At 41.8% G+C, this 26670-nt stretch overlaps 1 long non-coding RNA gene across 2 annotated transcripts in view; it reads left to right on the forward strand.

The window, feature by feature from the left end:
• The window catches only part of LOC140516239 (uncharacterized), a 33785-nt gene that overhangs the window by 4466 nt on the left and 2649 nt on the right, over window positions 1–26670 (forward strand). The window contains exons 2-3 of one of the 2 annotated variants that reach the window (XR_011971337.1): window positions 18387–18568; window positions 18903–19373. The exons of the other annotated variant lie outside the window; for it this stretch is intronic. This is a non-coding gene — a long non-coding RNA (uncharacterized lncRNA). Of the gene's footprint in view, window positions 1–18386; window positions 18569–18902; window positions 19374–26670 lie in introns of those variants that run through there. 2 annotated transcript variants of the gene reach the window in all.

The raw sequence follows: 26670 nt of genomic DNA on the forward strand, positions 1-26670 counted from the left end.
CTTATTCTGCAACCTAAAATTCCCTGTCCACTCCTCATCCTGAGGGGTGGGACTTCCTTATCTTGCCACATTCATAGTCCTCACCCTGTGTCTTTGTCTTGCCTGACCCACCCTAGATCTCCAATACACGTAAGAAAACCCTAAAATCATCCTGTATAAGCCTGGTCCTTTCCCTGTCCCATTGCTCTTGTTTAACTCCTTGCTGAGTCTCAGGCCTGCTGCTTTTGCCTCCATAAAACTCCCAGTGGCTACAGAGAAGGTCTAAGTGAATTCACTCACATTGGGAACTAGCTCTCCCATCTCTCTCTTCAACATAATATTAACTGGACTCCGATAATCTTCTCCTAGCCACTGGGAAAAGAGGTAAGCACCCTTTTTATTATCCTCTTCCCCAGACCTTTTTCTACTCCTACTTCTCTCTAGCAGTGAGACCCCTGGAGTGCCCAGACACATTGATTTCTGGGTGGTCAGTCGAACTGTGGGCCCTCGGATAAGGGGATGCCCTTGCACTGGGTTGGTCGCAATTTTTTCTCCCCTCTTCCCTGGGACACTGGGAAAAGTGGCAAGAGACTGCTGGGAGGGGAATTCGGGGAGGAGATCTTAAGGAAAAGCAGCTAGTGTTCCATTGTAACACAGCCTGACCTCAATATAATCTAGAAAAGTAGTTTGTGAAGGGGATTTCTAAACAGAACAAGCTTAGTAGGAAATTTGGTCTCCAAAACTAAAAGAAAAGGCACCTTGGTCAGCATGAGCAGACTTTTTACCCTGTGTTGTACCCCCTGCACCTTGGTTTACCCTGGTGTTCCTTCCCCTCCCCTGTGGGATGCTGGGGGAGGTGAGCAGGTGGGCCTCTGTGCCTGCTTTTCTTTGGGGGTCCCTGTGATGAGTTTCAGGGTGCTGGGCACCCCAAAAAAATACCAACATGCTGGGTCCTGCTGGAATGAATTCAACTCAAGTCTTCTTAAGCCAAAGAAAAGTCGTTTATTAAAGATTCCTCGTACTGCGTTGACTCTCAAGGAGCCTAAGCACTTGTAACGCTTGTATTCACAAGTGGACCAGATAGAATCTCAGCCAGACAGAGCCTGAGCTGGATTGAATCTGAGTGCCTTCATGGAGGCCAGATGGAACTTAAATACAGAAAAGACTATGGGAGGGATCTGGGGGTGGTCTGGTAGTCTAGGCTGATGGGAGGACGGGTTTAGGGAGGGTCTGGAGGAGAAGTCCAAGGAGGGGATGACTGGTCAAGGGTTGGAAACAGCTGGAGGCAATCAGGAGATAACAGACAGTGGAGGGCTTGGTGGAAAGCAGGTGGGGTAATCCGGAGGTCTTGAGAGGGGCAGTAGTTGGAAATGAACAGTACCCTAGGGTGAATACAGATAGACTCTAGGGAGGATCTTGATGGGAGTGGTCAGTAGCCTGGGGAATGGGGTTTGGATGGGATCAAAGGTGGGGAGTGCAACAGAGACCTGAGCACAGTAATAACGAGAAGCCCATGGGCTTCCTGAGACTGCTGGAACAAATGGGAAGATTAGATTTGAGTAAGAAAGCCCCGATTAAGTGGGAAGATTCAAGGGGAGCTCAAGGAGGCTCCCAGAGTCTGAACCCCATCAGTTCCACACACACAATATACTCTTTCATTTCCATGCTTTTACTATTGACTTTCCCTTTTTCTAGAATGTGCTCTCTCCTCAATGCATATTGAAATTCTGTCTCACTCAAATGCTACCTGCCTGCTCCATGAAGTTTTTCCTAATCTCTCTCCCCCATCAGTCTGAGGTAATGGTATGTCCCTCCTCAAACTCTTAGAGTACTACACACCTTTCCAGCAATTGCTATATTCTATTTGTACTACATAACTGTTACGTATCCCTTATCTTCCCTACTAGGTTCTAAACTCCTTAAAATGAGGAGTCCAATCTCATAGCTCCCTCAATGTAGAGCACAGTGTTTTGAACGCAGTAGGGACTGAACAGATGTTTGAATTAAAATTTTTTGAAATGGACATTAACTGTAATTAGTGGGGGAGGGGCAAGAATTAGATGGATAGGATGAGAGGAGCACAGCGTACCTATAATCCTTAGGAAAGAAAGAAAGAAGGTAGGGAAGAGGTGTGGGGCTCAAACAGCTCCCTGTCTTAGCTGCAGAATGGTCTGGCAAGTGTCCAAAGTGAGCAGAGGAGTTAGACTGCAGCGTGCAACTTGGGTTCAGCACATTCTTAGGTCACTTCTTCAGAATATGGGGAATGTCTATAAACCCAAAAGTAGCGATACACGCACACAGCTCTGAACAATGAGATTAAAACAAATTAACTTGCCTGACACTGGGCAATTTTTACAAGTAGAAAAAAGCTGTAGGATATTTAAGACAAGGAACACGTTATTTTGTAATTCACTTCTTTTCCATTTCTGTACATTTTATGACACAGTACTACAGGACCAATTCACACTTCAGAATTATTTCAATGGAGTGAGAAGTGGTTCCCCTCTTACTGGAGCCCATCAGCTGTAGGTAACTGGTCAGTGAAGTTTACCTGTTTATTCAAATGATCTTAAAACACTGCTCATACCTCTAAAAATAACCCCACAGTAACTGTTTCATAGTGATTTGGTTTTTCCCCCAGTAAATTCACTTAAAACCTAAATAAGATCTCACTTCTAACAATTATTTTCTATAAAAGAGTCAAAGAAGTGAAAAAGTATTTCTTTAATAAGTTTTTTTTCTCTGTCAACTGAACTATTCTAAATAAGAGTTCTGATCTTAAGTTACAAACAAAAAAATAAAGCACGTTCTAATCTTGGAACAGATCATGTTGAACATTAACACGAGAAAGTGATACCCCATTATAAGAATCAGAAATGTAAAACCCCAAAAGATCTGGTATCTTGGTGTCATTATTCTGTAATTAAACTAATCCTACATTTTTAGCTAATAAACACTAAAATGTGATCTAAATACTACATAGGGTTATATTTGGAAAGCTATAGAGAGTTTTATTCATAAGCGCAGTCTGATTCACCTGTTTCAGAAACTACATTATACATTGTGTAAAGTCAACATAAAATCTGTCTTTTGCAAGGAAAACCTTAAACAATTAATTTTCCAAATGGAGACAACTTCCTCCAGCTCTCCTCAAAGGATAAGGCAGAAAGGTTGATAGAATTCTTGCTCCTCACCTATTATTCCATCCACATCCAAATGTTTCTCCTTTTAAGACCTATTCCCTTATACTACATCTCCTCCTTCAACCTGGTCACCACCTTCTGCCATACTCCACTGTTTGTCATCAACCTCAGTGACCAACACTCATGTTGGTAACTTCTGTTATTTTATAGTGACTTCATCTCTACTCCACTTGACCCAAACACAGACAGACACACCACATCAGTAAGAGTGGCCTCCAGTCCTCTTTGGCCTCTGCTTAGTCTCTCAGTCCGTTAGCTTGTTTCTGGTTTCATTCTTCTGCCTACACTCGTGCCAATATCCTAGAATTCCTCACCCTTTATACCTATATATCCACAAATCTTGTTCCTAGATAAATCTCACTTTCCTATTCCAGGCTGGAGAAAAAACAAACAAACAAGTCTCAAATTGTCTCTGTCGCCATTCGATGCTCGCTGCTAAAAAGCACTTAGAGCCCAATGAGGATATTCATCTTTGTTCCTCTTTAGTTAGAGCTCCGTATTACTCCCAAGGGTGGCTACTCTTCCTCAAGCAAGCCCCTTCACTTTACAAGTGACCACCTAATTAATTAGGCCACTAAACGTTGAGTTTGCTGAAATTCCTTCCTCTCCCCTTCAAAATAAATTGTTTTTGAAGGAAAGCTTGAACTCTAGTAATGCAAAGGAAAAACTGTGAGAGATTGTAACAACTTGCAATCTCGTGGCAGGGAGATAAGGCGTACAAAAATGTCCTCATTCTTTCTCTTATTTCTATCCCCCTCAATCAAATCATAGATTATTCTTCTTTCCCACTGCGTATTTTCCAAACTTTCCTCTCTACTGGCTCCTTCTTTTGGCTACAAAATGTACTCATGTCTCCAGTACTTAAAAACAAAACAAAATAACCTCCTACCCTGTTACAAATATCCCTTTCCCTTAATAGACAAACTCCTTGAAAATAGTCTGCCTTCATTGCCCCTACTTAACATGGCTCGTGTACCCCTAATACTTTGGAAATCTGTTTCTGCCCCCCCTACTTTGCTGATATTTTATTAAAGTCATCAGATTCAAATAACGCATACAGCAAATACAACAGCTTTGCTTTTTTTCCTCCCTTTTACTCTCATGCTTCTTGTTCCTGAATTCACATCTGGCCTCAAACATTTTACTAACTAGCTTCTTTTTATTTTTATTGCTTCTTGTTCTTCTCACTTCCCTTGACTTCTCTGCAATTTATCATTCTCCTCATCCTCTTCTTAACTCTCTGTGGAAGCTTCTCCCTCCATCTTTATTGGGTTTCTTTGGTCCTCCTAGCTCTGTTGATGATCCAAGGTTCTTCCCTGTACTTACTTTTTCTTGGGTCAGACTCGGAATTTCATAGGTGGAGGGAGATCCTAGTAAAGAATTGTCATAAACAACGCAGATAGTGATTGTTCTAAAACCTAGTCTTAGAAAGTCATCTGGGCAATTGGAAGTTAAGTGACTTGCCCAAGGTCAAGTTCTGTCAGAGGTAGAATTTGAAACCAGATGTCCCCCTTCCCAGGTCAGCTTTCTATTCTCTATGTTATACTGACTGTCAAAGTTAATTTTTCTCAAAATCAATTCATTTTGCTCCCAACCTCTTTCAAAATTCCCTATTTTTATTAATCTTCCAGTTGAGCTCTAAATCTCCCTCACTGCTTCCCTAACCTTCTCAAGCTTCTTAATCAAATCAGCTTAACTCAGGTGATTTTCTTAATTGTTTTTTTAGTTGTTTCAGGAGTGTCCCACTCTTCATATCCTCATTTGGGGTTTTCTTGGCAAAGATCCGGCAGTGGTTTGTCATTTCTGTCTCCACTTCATTTTACAGATAAGGAAACTGAAGCAAACAGGGTTAAGTCACTTCCCCAGATTCACACAGCTAGTTAGTAAAATGTTTGAGGCCAGATGTGAATTCAGGAAGAGTCCCACTCTCCACTTCACCATTTAGTTATCTGGCCAACACCTTTACAACTGATTTTTTTATCCTTACGGCTACCACCCCAATTCTGGTCCTAATTAACCTCTTTCCTGGAATGTTGGAATTGCTCTATCTACTCTCTCTTCTTTTCAACCCGCTCCACACACCTGGCTGCCAGATTGATCATCCTGAAGTATTTTGTTGAGTCGTTTTTCAGTTATGCCCGACTTGTTATGACTCCTTTTGGGGTTTTCTTGGCATAGGTACTGGCGTGGTATGCCATTTCTTTCTCTAACTCATTTTATAGGTGAGCAAGAGGCAAAAAGGGTTAAGTGACTTGCCTAGCCTCATAGAGCTCTAGTGTCTGAGGCCAGGTGTGTGAACTCATGAACTCGGAGGGGGGAGGGAGGGAGGAGGGAGGCAGGAGGGAGGCTTCCTGACTGCAGGCCTGACACTTTATCCACTATGTTACCTAGCTCCCACCTGAAGCTTAACTCTTGATTACATGATGACTATACCTTCCTCAAAATAGTCACTAAAACTTATGATAATTCAGTGTTTCTAAGATTTTTAGATCTGGTCTAGGGGTCCTTAACCTGGCATCCATTCCACCACAGGCCCACAGAGGGTCTGTGGATAGCAGATTTGAAGGGCTACGTGAATTCGGATGGGGAAAAAAGAATCTTTATTTTCACTCACTTCTAACCAAAATTTAGTATTTCCTTCAATTATATAAAACTGGAAAACAAACAAGACTTACTCTCTTACTGTTCCCTGTTCTAAAATCCCAACTTCTGCATTTACAATCACCAGATTCAATTCAGAAGGTGTCTTAAAACTAAACAAAAACAGCAAAAAATCTGACGTGTGCCTCTGCCTCAGAATTAACCAAAAGTTTCTCAGGTGTCTGCACGATTTCCTTACGTTGAAGCTTTTTAGTGGATGTTTAAATTTGGCTGAAATCTTCAAACTGTATAGACGGAAACTCAATGTGGGTACATGGGTGAGTAGGGAAAAATTCTAAACAGGTAGATGTTAAATATCAGTTAAGGACTGGGCATTATGCTAAGCATTTTGTGAAAGATTCCTTTCTATAGGAGAGGGGAGAATATAATTGGTGGTCTGATATATAATCTATATAACCAAGTAAATTTTAAGAATATTTTGGTTTGGGAATTCTTATTTGGATACATCCCTCCCATCCACCCCCACCCCCACCTCCACCTCCACCTCTCCCAGGTGCTGCCATTTGTTAGCAAGCGATCCATCCTTTTGTGGGGAAAGATCAAGAAGACATGGAATCAAGTCCTTCTATGAAGACCCTAAGCAAGTCGTTCAAACTCTCAGGCCCCCAAGCAACTCTAGACAGGGGTGTAGGGGGTTTTTACTGTCATGTATCCCTGTGGCAGGTTGGTGAAGCTTGTGAGTCTTTTCTCAGAATAATATCTGAGGTGATAGACTACTGGAGATAGAATTCCTGGGGTAGCATTGTTTCTACCAAGTGAACAGGTTGTAAACAAGCAAGGGAAACTACCCATGAAAAATCTGTCTTTCTAGGGCATCCTGAAACAGATGGTACACCTTGTTTTCGGCTGCTCAGGTCTGCTACTGTTGTGTTCCAGGGGCTGAAAGGAGAGATGGTTTCTCTAGACAAGGGGTGGGGAACTTGAGGCCTCCAGGGCCACACGTGGCCCTCAAGTGCAGCCCTTGGACCGAATCCAAACTTCACAGAAGAAACCCTTTAATGAAGTCAGTCTAGACTCCAGACTCACCTAGGGAGAGTAGCTTATTCTGTATTCCCATAAACCACATGCTCATTGCTGTTATCAGCATTTCTCTCCTACCCCCTCCCATTCTAGTAATTCATGCATTTTTCTCATTCCTCTAATAATAGACCCTATACTCCCCAGGGGCAGGGACTAACCTACTGAAATTTAAGTAACACAATGCATGATAAATAGTAGGGACTTCCTATATATTTTTATATATATATGTATATATATATATATATATATTTATTGTGTATATTATGTATATATATATATATATATAATACACACACACACATATATTTATGTATCTATATGCATGTATCATTGTCTAACAAAATGTGGATAACAGAGTAAAATAATATAATAAAAGTAGTAAGCCTACTCACACGTTCATATGGAATTCCAGAATCAGGCTGTAGTTTCCCCCCCTCTCCCCCAACCCCCACCCCACCCCAAAAAAAGCAATAAAAAAAGGCAGGGGAAGAGAGGAAAACTGCCTCAGGCTAAGGATGTGCACTGTAGTAAACTGACCTGAGATCAATTAGAACTCACTTGTATCTTAGTAGAATGTACTGCCAGGGAAAACAGGTATTTCTGAACATTCACACAAAGTTGCTTTATCCTACCTCAGAACCACTTAAAAATGCTATAGTACAATATGTAACACTTCAAAGTTCGAGAATTATATACCTAGCTGCTTATCCAATATTTTATCCTGACATCATTTCTTATCTTCGTACATTCATTGTTAAACAGTGATCAGTTACATTCCATTCTATCCCTTTTAAACAGTGATCAGGGTGCTGTTCAGAATCTGCAAGGATGTTTGAGGTTAGAAAAGGCCTCCCATATAGAAGTTCAAAGGGGCTAAGCTTAATTCTGTCTCTGGGTGTGATTCGGACCCTAAGCAGTCCACTTGGGAGATTCTTGATCCAATCTTCCCAGGTTTCCATGCACAGTTTAGTAAGGACCCGTTTGAGAGTGTGATTCATTTTTTCAACTTTACCTGAAGATTTTGGGTTCCAGGCTGAATGAAGGTGGTAAGTGATTTTAAGAGTCTTTGCCTCACACTGGGTTATCTGTGACATAAAGGCTGGACTGTTGTCACTCTGCAAGGAGCTAGGCAAGCCAGATCGAGGTATAATGTCCTTTAATGGGAATTTTGGCACCTCTTGAGCCTTTTCGGTTGTGCAGGGAGAAGCTTGTACCCAATTAGCAAAGGTATCAACAAAAACCAAAAGCAATTTGAAACCCCTACATGGAGGCATGTGGGTAAAGTCTATCTGCCAGTCTTCACCTGGATAAGTACCCCGCCTCTGGACAGGTTTTAAAAGAGGGGGGAGGTCTGACTGCCCCTTCAGGATTTACCTGGGCACAAGTTGGGCAAGCCCGACAGACTTGTCGGATTGTTTTCTCCCAACTTGCAGCCAGTAAAAATAGGCTTTCCTAGAGACTGAAGGGCATTTTTTCCCAAGTATGTGGCCTGATGAAGAACAAAAAGAAGTTTCCACTGGCTTCCTCCTGGAATAAACAGTTGGCCTGAGGGTGTCTGAAACCACCCAGAGGAGGAGAGAGAATATCCCCTCTCCTTAGCCAAAGCTTGTTCCTGGGGGCCGTAGGAAAGGTGTAAAGGAATCAGGGAGTTGTGGGAGTAGAGGAGCCAGTAGAGCCAACTGACGGGCAGCATTCTTAGCTGCAGCGTCTGCCAGGCGATTTCCCGTAGCCTGATCTGTTTCCCCCTTTTGGTGACCTTTGCAAAAGACAGCTATCTGAGATGGCTTTTCAGCAGCTTGCAGGAGATTTGAAATCTCCTGAGCATGTTTGATAGGGAAATTCTTCGCTGTTAGATATCCCCTTTCTTTCCAAATTGCTCCATGGGCATGTGGAATATGGGAAGCATATTTTGAGTCAGTAAAGATATTTATTCTTTTATTTTCACCTAGCTCTAGGGCTCTAGTGAGTGGCAGAGGCTTGGCCTCTATGGTTGGGTAGAGGCTGACTACTGCATACCCTGCTCTCCTAACCCCTTGTTCAATCAAGCTGGAACCATCTGCGTACCACTCTGCTTCAGGGTTCAAGAGAGGAGAATCCTTCAAATCAGACCGACTAGCATAGACGCAGTCCAAGGTTTCCTCACAATCATGAACCAAGGTTTCTGAGGGGACACTATCTGGTAGGAGGGTTGCTGGGTTGAGTGTGCGGCATACTGGAAGGATTAGGTCAGGGGTGCCTAAGAGCAGAGCTTGATATTTAGTGAGCCTGCCACTAGTCAGCCACTGGTGACCTTTTGCTTCCAGGATGCTCTGAAGTCGGTGGGGAATGAAAACTTCCAAGGGCTGGCCAAGAGTGAGTTTAGAAGCTTCTTCAATTAGAATAACTGTAGCAGCTACTGCCCGGAGGCATGCAGGCCATCCAGGTGCCACTGAGTCTAATTGTTTGGAAAAATAGGCCACTGGTCTGGGGTCGGGTCCTAAAGACTGAGTTAAAACTTCCAAAGCCTGTCCCAGCCTCTCATCAACATACAGAGTGAAAGGTTTTTCTAGATTTGGTAGGGCTAATGCTCGAGTAGGGGTGAATCTAGTCTTCAGAGTCTCAAAAGCTGTAGCCTGATCGGGACCCCATTCTAGAGGGAGTAGGTCTGGGCCTTGAGTAGAGTCATAGAGGGGCTTAGCAATAAGGCCAAAATTAGGAATCCAGAGTCCACAAAAACCAGCCATACCTAGAAACGCTCCAAGTTGTTTCTTGGTGACTGGCACAGGGATAGACAGAATTGTCTTTTTCCTCTCAGAGGTTAAGGAGCGAGAAGTGGGTGTGAGTTCATGGCCTAGATACTTTACAGACTGGCAGGCTATCTGGACTTTGTTCAAAGAGACCCTATAATGTAACCTCAAGTGCCTAAGAAATCAAGAGTCTCTATGGCAGCAGTCAGAGAAGCCTCCCGGGTGGGGCTACAGATTAAGATATCATCCACGTACTGGAGGAGGCTACTATCTGTTAGTTCCAGGTCTCTTAAATCCCTTCCCAAAGCCTGGCCAAATAGGTGAGGGCTGTCTCGAAATCCTTAGGGCAAGACCATCCACGTTAGCTGGCATGGAATTAATTCCCCAGGAAGGGTCCATTCGAAGGCAAAAATGAACTGCGAATCTACGTGGAGAGGTATACCAAAAAAAAGCATCTTTGAGGTCCAGAGTAGAGAACCATTGGGTATCTCCAGGGATTTGAGTGAGTATAGTATATGGTTTGGGGACTATGGGGTGCAATGGGATAACAGCTTCATTGACAGCTCTGAGGTCTTGGACCATCCGGTATTTTCCATTAGGCTTTTTTACCGGAAGGATAGGAGTGTTGCGTGGAGATTGACAGGGGACAAGAATTTTGTACTTCAGGAATTTTTCAATTAAAGGTTGTAGTCCTTCCCTGGCCTCAGGCTTAACGTGATATTGACGGCGATGGGGAAATACATTGGGATTCTTAAGGCGAACAACACCTGGGGTGGCATGAGTAGCTTTCCCGGGAATTCCCTGGTCCCAAACAATTGGCTTAACTGTCTCCCACACATTCAAGGGAACATGGGAAGGTCTGGTAACCAGAGGAGGAAACAGGGAAATTGGAGGCTTGACTAGAGAAAACTGGCTTCCCAATTTCACCATCAGGTCCCTTCCCAACAAAGGGGTGGGACAAGAGGAGATTATAAGAAAAGAATGTTCAAACAAGAGATCCTCAAACAAGCAGGGGAAGGGGGTATGTCTCTCGACATCCCTTAGTTTTCCCTTCTATCCCCGCAACCCGACAGGTGGAGGGGCAAGTAGGGCCAGAGTAATTAGTTAGAACAGAGAACGTTGCCCCTGTATCAGTCATAAATCGGGTCATCTTACCTCCAACATCCATGTCCACCCAGGGCTCAGCAAGGGAGATGGAGAAAGTGGGAGCGCTGCCAAGCCCCGGGTTGTCCCGTCATTCCGAGTCCTGAGAGGACTGGAGGACAGGGTACTGGGGGGAGGCTCCACCACTTTTCCAGCCTTGAGGATAGTCCTTCCTCCAACGTCCCTCTTGGTCACATATTGGGCACCGTCCTGGAGGCGTCAGTCCTGGAAGCTTCCTCTGGGGGAGCGCCCTAGAGGGGCATTCCTTGGACCAGTGCACCTCCTTGTGGCATCGAAAGCAGGATCCACCATTACCCGAGTTACCAGGAATACCCTCAGGTCCTTTCCTGGCTATGGCAGCAGCCAATAACTGAGCATGTTCTCTGTCCCTAGCTCTGGCTTTCCGTTCTTTTTCCTCTGCTTTGACCAAGTCTCTGTTGTTGAAGACTCCAAAAGCTGTCTCCAGTAATTGGGCCTGAGGCGTTTGGGGTCCCATTGCCAATTTCTGTAGTTTCCTCCTAACATCTGGGGCAGACTGATTAATCAAATACATACTAAGGATCGTTGCCCCTTCCACAGAGTCAGGATCTAAATTCGTGTATTTTTTAATGGCCTCTATCAGCCTGTCTTGGAAAAGAGCAGGGTTTTCCTGTTCTCCCTCAGTAATCTCTTTAATCTTTTGAAAATTTACCTGCTTTTTAAATGCGGTTTTTAGGCCCCCTAGTAAACAAAATACCATATGATTCCTTTTTCCCCTATCCTCACTCTTCTGATAATCCCATCCTGGATCAGTGGAGGGAAGAGCCACTGTTCCAGGGGGGTATTTCGTGGAGTCGTTACTCGCCAAACTATCTCCATACTTCTGAGCTTGTTCCCAGATTCTCCTCTTTTCTTCAGCTGTACAGCAGGTAGAAAAAAGAATATGTAAATCATTCCAAGAAAGTTCAAATTGTAGGGATATGTCCCTAAAACCCTCAGTGAACCTAGTGGGGTCTTCCGAGTATCTCCCCGGTTTCTCTTTAATCTGGGTGAGATCCAAGAGAGAGAACGGAACCTGTACCCTGATTGTCCCACTGGGTTGGGTGGGTACCTCTCTCAAGGGAAACAGCCCAGAGGGCCCAATGGGGACAGGGGCTTGTGGAGGAAGATAGGAAGTCCCACTTCTTGTGAGGGAGGGGCTAGGGAATGCCTGCTGAACTGGATTAGGCTGCGGGGCCAGGGGATTTGGCTGGCAGGAGGAAAGATCTGCTGGTGCCTGAGCAACAGTAGGGATCAAAGGGGGGGGGGGTGCCCCAGAGAGTGCCACGGGAGCGGGACCTAAGGCCTGAGCGAATGTTGCCCCAGCAAGAGGAGCTGCAGAAGGAGGCACCGCAGCAAACCCAGTGGCTGGGAACTGATGGGGGGTTATCGAGATGGAGGGAGGCATGGGAGGACATACAGGATAGGCAAATGAGGCAGGCATTGGGGGGGTTGGGGTAAAGGAAAGGTTGGGGTAGAGGTGGCTTAGGGGCGTGGGGGAGCAGTAGGAGGTTGGGGAGCTGGAGGAGGACTGGGTGTGGAGGGGGTTGGAATGGCGGTAACGGAGGTAGAGAAGGAGGTAAGGTCAAGATCCTAGGAGCCATAAACAGGGGGGTCATCCAAAACATCCAATTCACCCGCATTTCCCTTTTGTGGGATGGCTCTAGCTACAAGCATCTTACAATCTGTCCTGAAAATGGGGTCCTGAGAGAGTTCTACAAAGGCCCTTATGTAAGGTATTTCTATCCATTTTCCCTATGGGAGGCAATATAATTGTAATTGTAAAAGGATATCACTTTGTAAGGTCCCAATCATGGGCCACACTTTGTTGTCCTCCAGCTGATCCTGAGGCCAAAGTGTGTTGCAGAAAAATACCAACTTTTGCTCTTTAAGGTCTTTTGAGCAGTTAAATTTTTCCCAATTTTGTAAAAGACAGCCCAAAGGCAAATTCCCTGGAATTGATGAATTTTGACCCCCCCCTTTTTTTTTTCTGGGACTGGAAGTCCCCTTAAGGGGGGGGGGGGTGTGGAAGTAAGCCTTGAGAAAAAAAAAACAAGAGGACAAAAAAGTAACCGAATTTTCCCTGATTTCCTTGCACCCAGGAAATCCAGAGAATTGGGCACCCACTTAACTGACGTTTCTCTAACCTGCTAGTGCCCAGAAAGTTCAGAGAATTGTGCTTTGGAGGGTATGCCCAGGTCCCCAGCCTCAAACACAGCCACTGGACCGACAACCTGAGTCTCTTAACTCTCTAGCGCCCAGAAAGTTCAGAGACTTTGCCTGATACTAGGACCTGAAGGCAGGTCCAAAAAACCCGCTTCCAAGGTGCTTGGAGAGCAAGTAGGGGATAGAGAGAGGGGGAGGCTTATATTCCTTCCAGTCTGAGCAGAAGAACTTGAGATTAGCAGCTTCCCAGTCAGGGAACCATAAATGAAGAGGTTTAGGGGTGATAGGGACCCCAAAATACCGACGGTCCTGGTCATGCTCCAATGAATTTGACTCAAGCCTTCTTAAAGCCAAAGAAAACAAAGTTTATGAAGGATTCGCCTAATTGGGTTGCCTCATAAGGACCCTAAGTATTTGTAACACTTGTATTCACAAGCGGGCCAGACACAATCCCAGCTAGACAGAGTCTGAGCTGGATTGCATCTGAGCGCCTTCATGGAGGCAAGGTGGGACTTAAATATGGAAAAGAGTATGGGAGGGATCTGGGGGTGGGGGCGGTCTGGTAGTCCAGGGTGATGGGAGGAGGGGTTTAGGAAGGGTCTTGAGGAGAATCAACAGACATCAGACTGGGGGTGCCTAGGTGGGAAGCAGGGAGGGCAATCTAGGGATAACAGACAATGATCACAGATTTGTGTATGAAAGGCCAGATTCTGTGAGGAGAAGCAAGGAGAGCTCCATTTGAGTATGAAAAGCCAGGTTAAGTGAGGAAATTCCAGGGGAGCTCAAGGAAGTTCCCAGAGTCTGAACCCCATCAAATGTAGGAAGATCGTTATCAGGGCTGGACTGATGGAGTGAGAGGTTTTTTGAGGATGGAGGAGAGACTTAGTGGGGTAGGAGCAAGGAAGCCAGTGTAGTAGAAAGGGAGAGATTGAAGATTATTGAGAAAGTGGGGATGAAAAGGGGGCTGTTGGGCTGAAAAAGATGGGATGAAATGTAATCACTTATGTATGTAGAGGGGATTAGCCTTGGCAAGGAGAAGGGCCACCTTCATGTGAGGCAGGTGAAGGAGGAGATTGTGGGGAAGGAATCTGAGTGGTGTGAGATGAGAAGGAAGGGACAACAGGGAGTTCTCAGCAACAGGCTTCAGTTTGGGGGGGAGGGTTAGGGGGAGGCGTGGAAAGTTTGAGCAGGGATGAAAAGGATTATTAGAAAATCCAGGAGAGTACGCGGGATAGTGAAGCAATTGTTGTTCAGTTACTTGTTTGCAGTTCTTTGTGGCCCCCCTAGGGTGATTTCTTAGCAAAGATACTGGAGTGATTTGCCATTTCTTTCTCTGGTGGTTAAGGCAAATAGAGGTTAAATGACTTACCCAGGGTCACAAGCTAGTGAGTGTCTGAGGCTGCATTTGATCTTGGGTCTTCCTGGCTCCAGAGCCAGCTTTCTATCCCCTGAGCCTTCTAACCAGCTCCAGTGAATCGACTGGGGAGCATCTCCAGTTGTCTCGATCTGTACCTCGCCACTGGTCCCAGAGGGCTCCAAGGAGAAAGTGAGGCTGGGGATCTTGCACAGCCCTCCCTCACTTAAATACAGTTCACTTACAAGTCATGGCATCATCTTCCTGATGTCATGGTCCTCTTTGAGAATGAAAGACAAACACAACAGGAACAACAGATTAGAGAGGTGCAAGATGACCTTGCCTCAGTAAGGGGCTCAGTTGAAACTATGTAACAGATGTGTGGTGGATCCAGTCAGCACGGTTTTGTGATTTCCTCCAGCCTCTTTCAGCAACACATGAATAGGAGTGAAGATAATAGATGGTGAAGTGACCCAAGGCTGGGGAAAGATCAATACGAGGAAAGGGGGCAAGGGACTTGAGTGTAGAAGACAGAGTAGAATTGAACTGGTTCATCATGGGATCAAAGTAAAGAAATTGGAGAGTCTAGTGAGTGCCGGAACGATGGCCTGAGAAGGAACTGAGGGGGAAGGGATTGGGGGAGTCACAGTATCAGGATGCAGGACTCCATCCTACTGCAGCTTGATTTCACAAGCCTCATAAGCAGCAAAAGTTGTACATGTGTATGCAACTGCAGGGACATAACTGTGAGATCAAGCATGCTTTCTTGGGAACCTGGCTGGGCAGAATATCCCCTAAGTACATTGTATAGAACTCTATGTCATGAAGACAGGACAATGGGTCGTAAAAGTTAAATACTGTAAGGGCTGTAAAGGTTATACGTTGTATTGTATTCTGCGTGCTCTCCCAGGAAATGTATGTTTGCGTGTCCTTACCTTGGGATGTAACCATGTTGTCAATTTCTAAGCAAAAGCTGACTCCTGAAGGAGCTGGGGGCAGTTGCTTGTTCCCGAGCCTGCCCAGGCTGTGCCTTGAATAGTTTGGTGTCTGTGTGCTCTCTTCTATTCCCGCATGTGCTCCTGTCCCCTTACCTGGGGATGCAGCGTAAGGATAGGGTGAGGGTTGCAAGGCAGAGGGAAAGGCAAAATAACCACAGACTATGGTCAGATAAAGGAATTTCAGAGTTCGTGAACATGGCAGTGGAATCCTAGCGAGTGATGGCAAGATAAGGGTATGGCCATCTCTGTCTAGCCGAGGTAGGGTCATGGGCAAAGAATAGGATTTGGGGACTGAGAAGGTAGGATGTTTGGGGACTTACCAATACGTGTCTTGAAGAACCCTAGAATGAGGCCCAAAGTCGGGGAGGAGAGAATGACTGTTAGATAAGCACTTAACTCCTGTCCTGGAGGGGTATGGAAGCCATTACCAGCATCTTGATTGGGTAATTAGTATGAATTAAATGGAACCTCGGTAAACATTTATCAGGTGCCTGCTGTGTACCAGACCCTGTACTAAGTGCTACAGATACAAAGAGAGACAAGAAAACGTTCCTGCTCTCAAGGAACTTACAGTCTATTGGAGAGACAACATGTAAACACACACACGCACACACACATACATACACACATACATACATATGCTACACGCAAGACATGTTGGAAATAATAGGGGGAAGGACTAGAATTAAAGGAGATTGAAAAGAGGTTACTGGCTGATGGAGACAGCGAAAGCTTGGAAGTGCCCATGGTGAGGAGAAAGTGTTCAGACTCCCTGGCGTCAAGCAGGGTCATGGGTGAAAATGCAGCCAGTTCTGGAACGGGTGGTTTAGGTGCATTGTGTCATCAGAATGGGGCCAGGTCTCAGAGAGTGCAAGAAGATGGAAGGAATGAGAAAGGAAAGGGTTTAAGATAAAAGCAGATTTGTTCCTCATGGAAGAGGCATTCCAGAGAACACGGTGAACAGGGTTGGATAGACCTGGAGTGGTACCTTGATGATGAGGGGGATGAGAAAAGAAAGTGGGGCAGTTGATAACAAAGAATGGGGTTTGTACAGTGACACTCAGGTGTCAGTCATTACGATGACAGAGTGTGGTGGGGGTGGTGAGGAATGGGTTCTGGTGGCTTATCTTCATGGCAGAAGGGGTGGAAATAGTCTGGAGGGTGAGCCTGTCTCAAAAACCAATCAGGCTGGGCATTGTTGGGATATGAAGGTTTCAGGCAGGGACTCACTAAAGGATTGATTGATTGTGTGCTCATCCTTCCTTGCAGGAGAGGACTATGCCATCAGAGATGATGACATGACTTGCACTTGACTTTGTTTGGAGTGAGGGAGGGGGCTGTTTAAGTCACCAGCCTCACTTCTCTTCCAGAGAGAATCCTGCCACCAGATATTCATTCTGATGACTGTCGATGACCCAGGATGAGGCAATTGGGGTTAAGTGACTTGCCCAAAGTCACACAGCTATCGAGTATCAAGTGTCTGAGGTGAGATCTGAACTCAGGTCCTCCTGACTCCTGCACTGATGCTCTATCCACTGCGCCACCTAGCTGCCCTTAATCACTGAGTAGAGTTGGGGTAGTATGGAAGATAGAGTGAAAAGTGAGTGATCAAGGGCTACCAGGTTCACCAGGTCCTACAGAAAAGTTTGGAGTAGGAACAGTTTGTAAATTTCCTTAGAGATCCCAGTTGATTTTCTTCTTGGAATTTAAGTTGATTGTAAAAAGAGGAGTTTTTTTTTTTTTTTTTAGCAAATCCCCTTCATTCATGCCTGTAACCATGTTTCTGTAACTGCTTGTCACTTTTCTTGATGTGAGGTGAAATCTTTTGAGTTTTGATTTGTTTGCTTTTTTGGTCATTTGAAGGAGTCTTTTGTATAATTTTTGTTTAATACTCTGTCATTCTTTTAAGAATTGTTTGTATCGTGTTGACCACATAACAACTGGGGAATGACTTTGGTTTTTTGTGTTTTTCATGTATCTTGGATATTGAGATTGCCATTTTCATTTATTATTATTGCTTATCAGAGAAATTTGATGGAAAAATTTCTCCCCAGTTATCTTAGCCTAGGTTCGTTCATTTTGTTTATGCAAAAGCAGTACTGGAAAGCATACACTGTCATGTAATCAAAATGATCTATTTAATAATTTTGCTTCTCTCTGTTTGGTTAAGAATGCCCCCCCCCCCATACTTCTGAAAAGTACTTGATAAGATAATCTTGGATTTTTTTTAAAAATGGTATTGCTTCTAAAATAAAGGACACGTATCCATTGTGAGCTTTTTCGTTGTATACACTATAAGGTGATGGTCTGAATCCAATTTTTGTTAACCTACTTTTCTAGATTTCCCAGCAACTCTTATAAAATAGGGGTTTCTTTCCTGGTAATTTTCCACTTTTGACTAATAGCTCTTGGACTCATTGTACTATGCTCTCTTGTTTCTGTGCTGCCAAAGAAGTGAAAAATCTGCTAAAATATTAACGTGACAAATTTTAAAAATAATCCCAAACCATTATTTAAGGTATTTGTATTCTCTCCATTTTGGTGCCCTGAGATCAAACTCAGGTTGCCCTGCTGTGGTTAAACCCCTCTGGGTAACACCCTGAGGCAGTAGGCACATGGCATTAGCCCTTTGACTGGATGGTAAACCCTAAACTGTTTCACCTGATTGAAGTGTCTAGGACCCTGCCTGTTTCAGAGACACTATCAAACTGGCTTTATTTAGCCTGCTTTTATCTCTCTTTAGCGATTAGGAGACTTCCACCATTGCACACCTTTTTGATTTTATTGCATTGGTGGTGGTACATTATGTATAAAGAACTCAGTAGCATAAGCTTCCCCTTTCAATAAAGTGGTATCACTGAGACGATCAGCTTACCTGAAAAACAGGTGTTTAAAGAGAGAATTGGTTTTGGACATCTTCCGAACGAACTTGTAGCATTATTTTTGTGACCTTGGGAAAACATGTCTTTGTGCAATCAAGTGAGTCTTTATTTTACATGAGTTTTGAAGATTACAGACTTTTTTTTTGGCCTCCTGGTGTAGTATAAAGGAGAAAAATCCTACCCCTGGCAGTATCACTATCCCTTGTTCTGTCACAGCTATTTTCATTACTTTTCAGCAGTAACTCTTTGAAATGGCAGACCTGTGCAGTTCATTTTCACTTCCCTTCTATTCAACAAGCACTTTCTAAAGATCCACTGTGTGCCAGACGCTGTGCTAGAAAATTGGGGAGAGGACAAAAAGGAGTTGCGCCCTTTTCTCAAGGAACTTAAATTCTACCCAGGGAAAACACGAGTACAGGTACGTAAAAGCAAAATATAGCCCAAGTGAGGTTGTTTTGGGGGGAGGGTGGGTGAAGGAGAAGCCTAGTGAGTGTTACAAGAGGTAGCCTTTGAGCTTGAGCCTTTAATACAACTAGGAAATTCAAGAACCTTCTAAAGTTTAAGGGGTAAAAGGTACAGTGAAGCTAGTTGGCCCCGGGGATAATATGCTGGCCATGCAGTCAGGAAAAGCCAGATCAAATCTGGCCTCAGGCACTTAGCTAGGGTTACCCTTCTAGGGTGGTTGTGAGGATGAAAGGGGATAATGTTTAGAAAGTACTTTGCAAACATTAATTACTGTTTTTCCGGTGCAGAGTCACAGGGGCAGGAGATGGAATGTCCTGTGAGGAAACAGAAAGTAGCCATGCAGAGCTAGAATGCAGAGGACTTTATTTTTTGGCCCTGAATTCTCCACTTGGAAAGCAGATAGCCTAATAGATGGGCCTGAGTGTCAGGAGATACCTGGTTGGGTTCAAGTCCAGTCTTGAAGCATAGATGGTGTGATCCTGAGCAAAACACTTTAACCTCTTAGTGCCCCAGGAAACTCCTAAAGAACTCTTAAGTGACAGAACACTTGTGTTGGTATTGGGAACTCCCTGAACCGGTAAAATCACAAAACAAAGGTCATTATTTAAAATTTGTTATACACCTAATTGATTTGAGATTCTGTGCCCTCTTTTCCCTTTTACCGCTTTGTGTTCTTAGAAAAAAAAAATAACACATAAACAGACAAGCAAGGTATTGTCATGTTAAATTTACTATAGTCATTAAAAAACCTGTAATAGATTTTTAAAAATTTTTATGTGAAAAGGTTTGTGTCAGGTTCAAAATAATGAAAATTTACTCCCCCTGTAGTCAAGAGTAAGTAAAGCTTTTCTCTCTTACTGTTGAAGATTGTTTTTAATAAAATGTCAATATAATTTACCTAATAGCAATTTAAAATTAAATTCACTGCATAAGCTCTCAACAATATTTTAGTTTTTCTTTTCTCATCTACATTCTTTGTCCTTTCTTTTTTTTAAGAACCATTTTGAATGGGAATCTTTCTTTAAAAATTTTAAAAGAAATTTTATTATGCAGCCTATATGTTTTTAGCAATACAATTATTTAAAAATAAAACAATAAAAATCCAGTGAACTTCACACATTTTTTCAATCATACTCTCCATTCTTTAAAAATAATGCTAATATCTCTAGCAGTCCTGCCTTACCAAAACAAGACACTGAACTAATTTTTTTATTAGTAGCAAGATGATGAAGTACATTGTCATCACTCTTCTTTGGCGGTGTGTTTCTGAGTTTTAATTCAGAGCAATACCACTGAGCAGCAATAAATTATATTGAAATTAATATGACACATCACACATCAATACCTTTGTGATTTTTATTTGTTTTTCAAACCTTGTTTTGTACCACCCACCAACTTTTGCTCTCCTTGAGCAGGTAGAAAAAAAATAAAGCCACTCGTACCTTAGTTTCATAGTCCAGCCAAAATAAATTCCCACCTTGGCCTTGTCCAAACCTGTTCATGTATGTCTTTATTTTAAATTCATCACCTCTCTGTCACAAGATTAGTGACATGTTCTATCGTCATTCTTTTGGAATTGTGCTTTATCAGTTTTTTGATTAGAATCCTAATGTGTTTCAAATAATTTTTATATTGTTATTGTATAAATCCTTCTCCTAAGACAACTCCTTTTATTCTGCATAAGTTCATGATGTTTTCCCCCTTTCCTCTGAGCCTGTTCATTTCATCATTTCTTATGGCACGGTAATATTTGATTTTGTTCACATACCACAGTATATTTAGCCGTTCCCCTATAGGAGAGCACCTCTTTACTTTCCCCATTTTTTTGGCTGTCAGAGAAACTGCTACTAAAAATATTTTTGTACCTGTAGGTCCTTTCTTCCACTCCCCCCCTTCTTTGAGGCATTGGCCTCATATTGGTGAGGCCAGATCAGAGGTTATGTAACTTTGGGACATAGTTCCAAATTGCTTTCCAGAATGTCTTGATCGTTTCCTGGCTCTCTCAGTAGTGTACTACCGCTAGTGTATCTATTTTCCCAGTCCCCTCAGCATTTGTCATTTTCCTCTTTGGTTATGTTTTTTAGTCTGTGAAGTGTGAAGTAAAAACCTTAAAGTTGCATACATTTGCATTACTCTAATTATTGGTATTTTAGAGAATTGGTTCATGTTCTTTCATTTTCAATTAACTTTGTTCTTACAAAGTTGTAGTTAGTGTGTATGCATTCTTCTACTTCTGCTTCTTTCCCTCTATTTCCTATAGTTCTTTCCAGATTTTTAATATAGTTCATACTTGTAAGTCTTAATTGCAATATAATATTTTATTAACATCAGCATATTACAATTTCCTTAAACATTTCACCTATTGGACATTTAGGTTGTTTCTACGTTTGGGGTTTGGGGTTTTGGGGGGTTTTTTTGCAATTGCCTATAATATTGATAGGATAAATTTTGTTCAGAGAGCTGTTTTTGTTGTTTTTGATTATGATTTCAGTATAAAATCCCAACTGCAGACTTATTCAGAGAGTTATTAGTTTTTAAATTTTTAGTGTGATTGCTTTCCAAAAAGATGATACAGGGTTGTAATTCTAGCAGTGTGGAAAGAGGACACCTATTGCTGCACAGTCTAAGTAGCATTGAGTTATCATTTTGATGCATTTAATAGGTTACGAGGTGGTTGTACCTTCTAGTTGTTTCTGTTTGCGTCTCTGATTATAAGTGAGGTTGACCGTTTTCTTTGAATAGTTGTTATAACGTTAACACTTATCATTCACTTAGTAGGACAGCTAGTATATCTAGAGCATTGGTGGATTTTTTTTTTTATTTTTCACTACCAGCTTCGCATTATGATTTAAAATTTAGGTATGCAAGAATACTTTTCAGCTCTTTCTTCCTCGTATATTTCTTGATATTCTTGCTTATTTTCCTACGTAAATTTCACTTTGACTTTGTCTGGTCCTATAAAGTCTCTTCAGTATTTTTTTATTTGGAAGACAGTTTTTCCCTTTTTCAGCTAACTTTTTATGCTTAGGGGAAGGCCTGCTTAATTATCAGTCTAATATTTTTACATGTAAATTCATAAGATAGGAATATGATTTTCTTCTTCATTATGTAGCCTTTATGGGATTTTCAAAATTCACACCATATTTTCCTCATAAAATGTATATTCCCTCTTTCTCTATATTCATAAACAGAATCATCTGTGTAAAAGCGATCATTTATTCTTGGAGAGCTGGAAACATCCTGCCTGTCCTTGTTTTATTTTGTTAATTTTGCGGGGAGAGGGATAATTCTTTGATCATTTGTCTTAGTCCTTCTGCAATTACCAAATTTTTCTCCTTACACTTTTGCTGTTGTGCTAGTTGTGCTGTGACATCAGCACAGTGTGTGGTTACGTAGTAAGCATTTAATAAATAATTTTTTTCTGTTATTTGGTAGGATGATCATTGTAGTTAATCACATTTTTTAGCTGTCACATTTGCTAGAATATATTTATATGTAATATTCTGTCATAATATGGCTTCCTTTTATGTTTCTTGTCTCCAGTTCGTTGATAGTTTTGTTGATTTGCATTTTCTCCTTTTTTCGAATAAAATTGGATAATGGTTTATGAATTTTTTTATTTTGTGCAAAAATCAATTTCTATGTATTTCTGCTCTTATTTTTTATCATTTCTTGATTTTTACTTGTGTTATTACTTTGTTCCTTACTTAGAGCTTTACGTTTTAAGCTTGATGGATTTTTCCCATTGTTTTCATACCACCGTAGACCTTTGGCCATATAAATTTCCTCCCTGGAAGCTTTAGCTGCCCCACGTAGGTTTTGCTATATGGTGTTGTCATTGTCTTTTAAATCTTAATTGTTTTTCTGAATCTTTTCTGCAAGTCATTCTTACTGTTTTTAGTTGCCATATAGTTGTATACCTTTTGCTTATGTTATATTGTAAATTCCAATTTCTGGGATTTTTAATTTACATATGACTTCTCTGAATTAGCATGTGATTTATTTTTGCAAGTTTTCATGTGTACTTGAAAAGTATACGTCCCATTTTGCTCACATATTTGTGTGTACATATGTATATTCATTCCAGCTTATTGTGTAAGCAGTTCACATTTGACTTATTGTTAATCATTTTATGGTCACAGTTTTATAGCAACGTCCCATACTATTGTCATAGTGTTGTCTATTTCTTCTTCTGTCACAACTTTTTACAAAATAAATTTAACTGTTGAATTGTTTGATGTGTATAAATTGAGAACTCTTACCATGTTAATGTTTCTTTTTGCCATCATGTAAAACCATTGTTCTGAATTCTACATCCTTGCATATTGTTACTGATTTCTTTGTAAAAAATGTTGTTGCATGATATAATTGATCAAATCCCCTCTTAATTTTGATTTAGCTTATATACCTTTTGCATTAAATGTTTCATGTAGTATTCATGTTATTTATGAACAAAAATCATTTATGCTATAAATGTAAGGGAATTAAACATATTGCCTTTTTATGTTCTTTGAAACTGTATTTGCAACATAGAGGAACATTTAACTTAGTTGTAAATCTGTAATACAGTTTAACTGAAGCAACTGTCTCTTAAACATTTTCTTCCCTTAAGTATGTATGATTTTAAACTTCAATTTGATAAGATGTCAAATAATTCAGATATGTGTGCTTGCAAAGTGACAGAGCAATTAGATGTAGAGAGGAATGAAATCAAGCCTCCACATGAACCTTTAAGAAGCCCTCGATCATATCCCAGTTTTAAGTTGAAAAGCCCAGAGCATGGAAGTAAAACAGTGTCAATAGCCCCCCAAAATTTGTTTTTTGAACAAACTCAGTGATATTTTGCTGGTGGTGAAAACAGTTCAGCACATTCGAACCCTAAGCGTATTAACAACGAAGCAGTTGGATCAGCAGTTGGCAAGAAAACATCAACAGGTGATTTAATATAGCAGTCTTTGACTATCTTTTCCTTTAGATGTTTTTGCAGCTCTTGTCCATATGCTAATAGATGATAGACCCTTAGTAACCTCTTCTTACTCTAAAATCTTAACTGACTACCTTTAAAACACAAAATATAAATTAAAGGTAAATTGAGATGCAGAAATCTGCTTTCTCTTACCTCTCTGAATTGCCTTCATGGCTAAAATAGTCATGGTAGGGAGAAATTGTTTTTCTATAAAGAGGGTGATTAGGAAGTAGTTTTACTTGTGAGATTATAGTAGCTTAAACCTTTACGGTACTGCTGGTTTATGTTTTGATCTATTGTGTTCCTGATGTATGTCTCTTCCTTGTAACCTTCCAGGATCTCTGCCTAGCCCTGCAGCTAAAAGTTTTCACCTTCATTGTATCTACTGGCACTTTACTTCTCTCGCATGCATGAGTCATTTGCATTACATATGTTAGCATTTCTTCTATGACATCATATGTCCCTCGAGGGCCAAGACTGTTTTATTTGTCTTTGGCTCTCCTCTAGCACTTAAAATTGTGCATTGTACATTCTAGGGGCTTAATAAAGGCTTATAGGGGCTTAATAAAGGTTTAGGGAATGGTGAAATGAATCAGATATGCAGACTTTCCACTGAAATCCTACACTGGCGTTTCATCTGGGCATGACGACCTTGAGTTTTTTGAAGACCGTGTGTAGCGCCAGTGTGATAATCATAGTTCCTACGACAGCTACGAATATGCCAGCACAGTTCTGAATCACAAAATATAACAGACTCTCCACATGGAAGCAAGAACCAAAACATTTATTTAAACACCAGAAAGCCAAATCTATCATAGTAACCAAGAAGTCTATACACATTACCAGACCTTCCCACAAACAGGCTCCCCTTAGCAAAATGCCCTTCTTTCACTCCCAACCAGCTGCCTGCTTTCTCTGTCCTTCCAGGCTCTGCCTGCCCTGACTTATTTCCTGCTTCACCTGTTCAGCAGATTCCTCCCACTACAGGCTCCATGTGACTCAGACTTCCTTGTCTGAGGTCACATGAGCCTATTAATGGATGGGAAAGATCTTCCCATTTCAGTTACCATTACACTGTGTTACCAGAACACAAGCTCTGAATGGTGATATCGAACCAGAAGAGTTAAGTTGAGGAACATCATGAGAAAGCTGACTATGAGCTGACCTTTTTTTGTGAGAGCTATGGTGCATAGTAGCCAATGAAATGGTCTGTCCACTAAGGGGCAGAGGACTTGTGATCTGCATTGGCTAGAGAATACTTACTGATGAAATCGTAAATCTTTTCAAGTGTTGCTGTATAGCCCATTTAAATGAATTAGGAACATCAGCCCCGGATATTTTTGCTAAATAGCTCAAAAGATGGAACTGATTATATCCTAACAGATAAGAAAACTCTGGTTGGTCATTTCGCCTTCTTTTCTTTGGTGAGGTGATTGTTTGGTTAAAGCTCCAGTTAAAGCCAGTACCGTAGGAAGTAAATTTCGATGAGAACATATTGTATGTGATTATAGGCAGCAACCTACTTGAACTTTTCAATTGTAGAGTACTTAGTGCAAGACCTAATTAAAGCAGAACATCTCCAGTTGATATTTGAATGAACCTGGAAAGATGATCAGTAGACATGAGTTAGAATGAATCTGTTCCAATGTTTTGGCAGTTGATGGTCATCAGGACTGATAATAGGACCACAATATTTGATTCCCCATCTCAGTGATTTTATAATAGGTATGTAGTGGCAGCTAAGAAATGGAACTGTGAAGACTTGCTGGTTCTGATCCCAGCATATGCAGAAGAAATCGACCTTGAAGATAGCACAAATTTAAAGGCACATGGGGATCTAGTTTTCAAAATATCTTAAGAAAGTAAAGATTCCTGAAAAATGGAAAGGATCACAGATTCCTGTAGAGTAGAATAGAATAGAATAGATCATCTGATCATTTCTACAAAATCTTTTGAGTGTAGCGTATAAACACCTCAGAAAGAGCTTTGATGAAACAAAGAATGGAAATAGTCCATCCAATAGTGTTCTACATTAGGCCACTTTAATCATACAGTTAACAGAAAAGCATAGAAAACAAAAGGTCCTGGTGTGTCTGTTATTTGTTTATTAAAAAAAAGAACATTTGATCCAGCGCAGCAAAATTTAGCCTCAAAAGATTTTTTGTAAATATTAAGTTCTTTTAAGAATGAACTACAGATTCTGTCTGTATTGGTTTAATTGTCTATAGATGATCAAATGGATGGAATGATGGATATTTACAGCTGACATTTATATAAGGTTTGCAAAGCACTTTACACAGATCCTCACAATTTTGAGGTAGAGTTATGCAGATTATAATTATTTGAAGTAGATTTTTGATCTTGTCCTTCCTGATCACAAATGCAGTGCCTTCTTCACTGTGCCATGTCATCATCTTGATGTCATGATCCTCTTGGGAAAAGGAAGGACAAACACAACCTTGGAGTGAGTGTAGCCTCTCCTCTCCTCTCCTCTCCTCTTCTCCCCTTCCCTCTGCAGGGGAAAGTACACTTCCATGGCCAAAGACTGCCTTTTCTGCTTTGGATTTACTGGCTGCATTTCTTGCTCAAAGAACAAGCCTTAAGCGCAATTCATTCTGGAGCTCAAAGCTTGGACACCAGGTCCCCACCTACTCAGCACAGAGTGAAAGTAATTACTAAATAGTATCTGTTTCTCTTTTACCCAGGAACCCTGAGAGTCTTCCCCTCCTAGTTTGATTTTTTTTTTCCCTCTTATTAAAAGGGGTCCTCCCTTGAGCAAGTACTTAAAGAAGCCTCTTCTTTGAATGGGTGTAGGGCACTCAAAGTGAGAATCTGGAAAGATCTTAGCCTAAGATGGCCAGGGTCTCACACTGTATCCTGGGCCATCTCCAGGCCTCCTGGTGAATATCTGGCCCCTGGACCCAGATGGCCATGGAGGAGAAAGTGAGACTGATGACTTTGCACAGCCCTCCTTCTGTCATATCCAAGTCAAGTGTAAGTCATATCATCTTGAAGTCATGTTCCTCTCTGAGAACAAAGGAGAAAACCGCAAGTTCCCTACAATTTAGAGTGTAGAATAGTTTAGGTGG

Source organism: Notamacropus eugenii, chromosome X (genome assembly GCF_028372415.1).
Source record: "Notamacropus eugenii isolate mMacEug1 chromosome X, mMacEug1.pri_v2, whole genome shotgun sequence".
Taxonomy (NCBI): Eukaryota; Metazoa; Chordata; class Mammalia; order Diprotodontia; family Macropodidae; genus Notamacropus; species Notamacropus eugenii.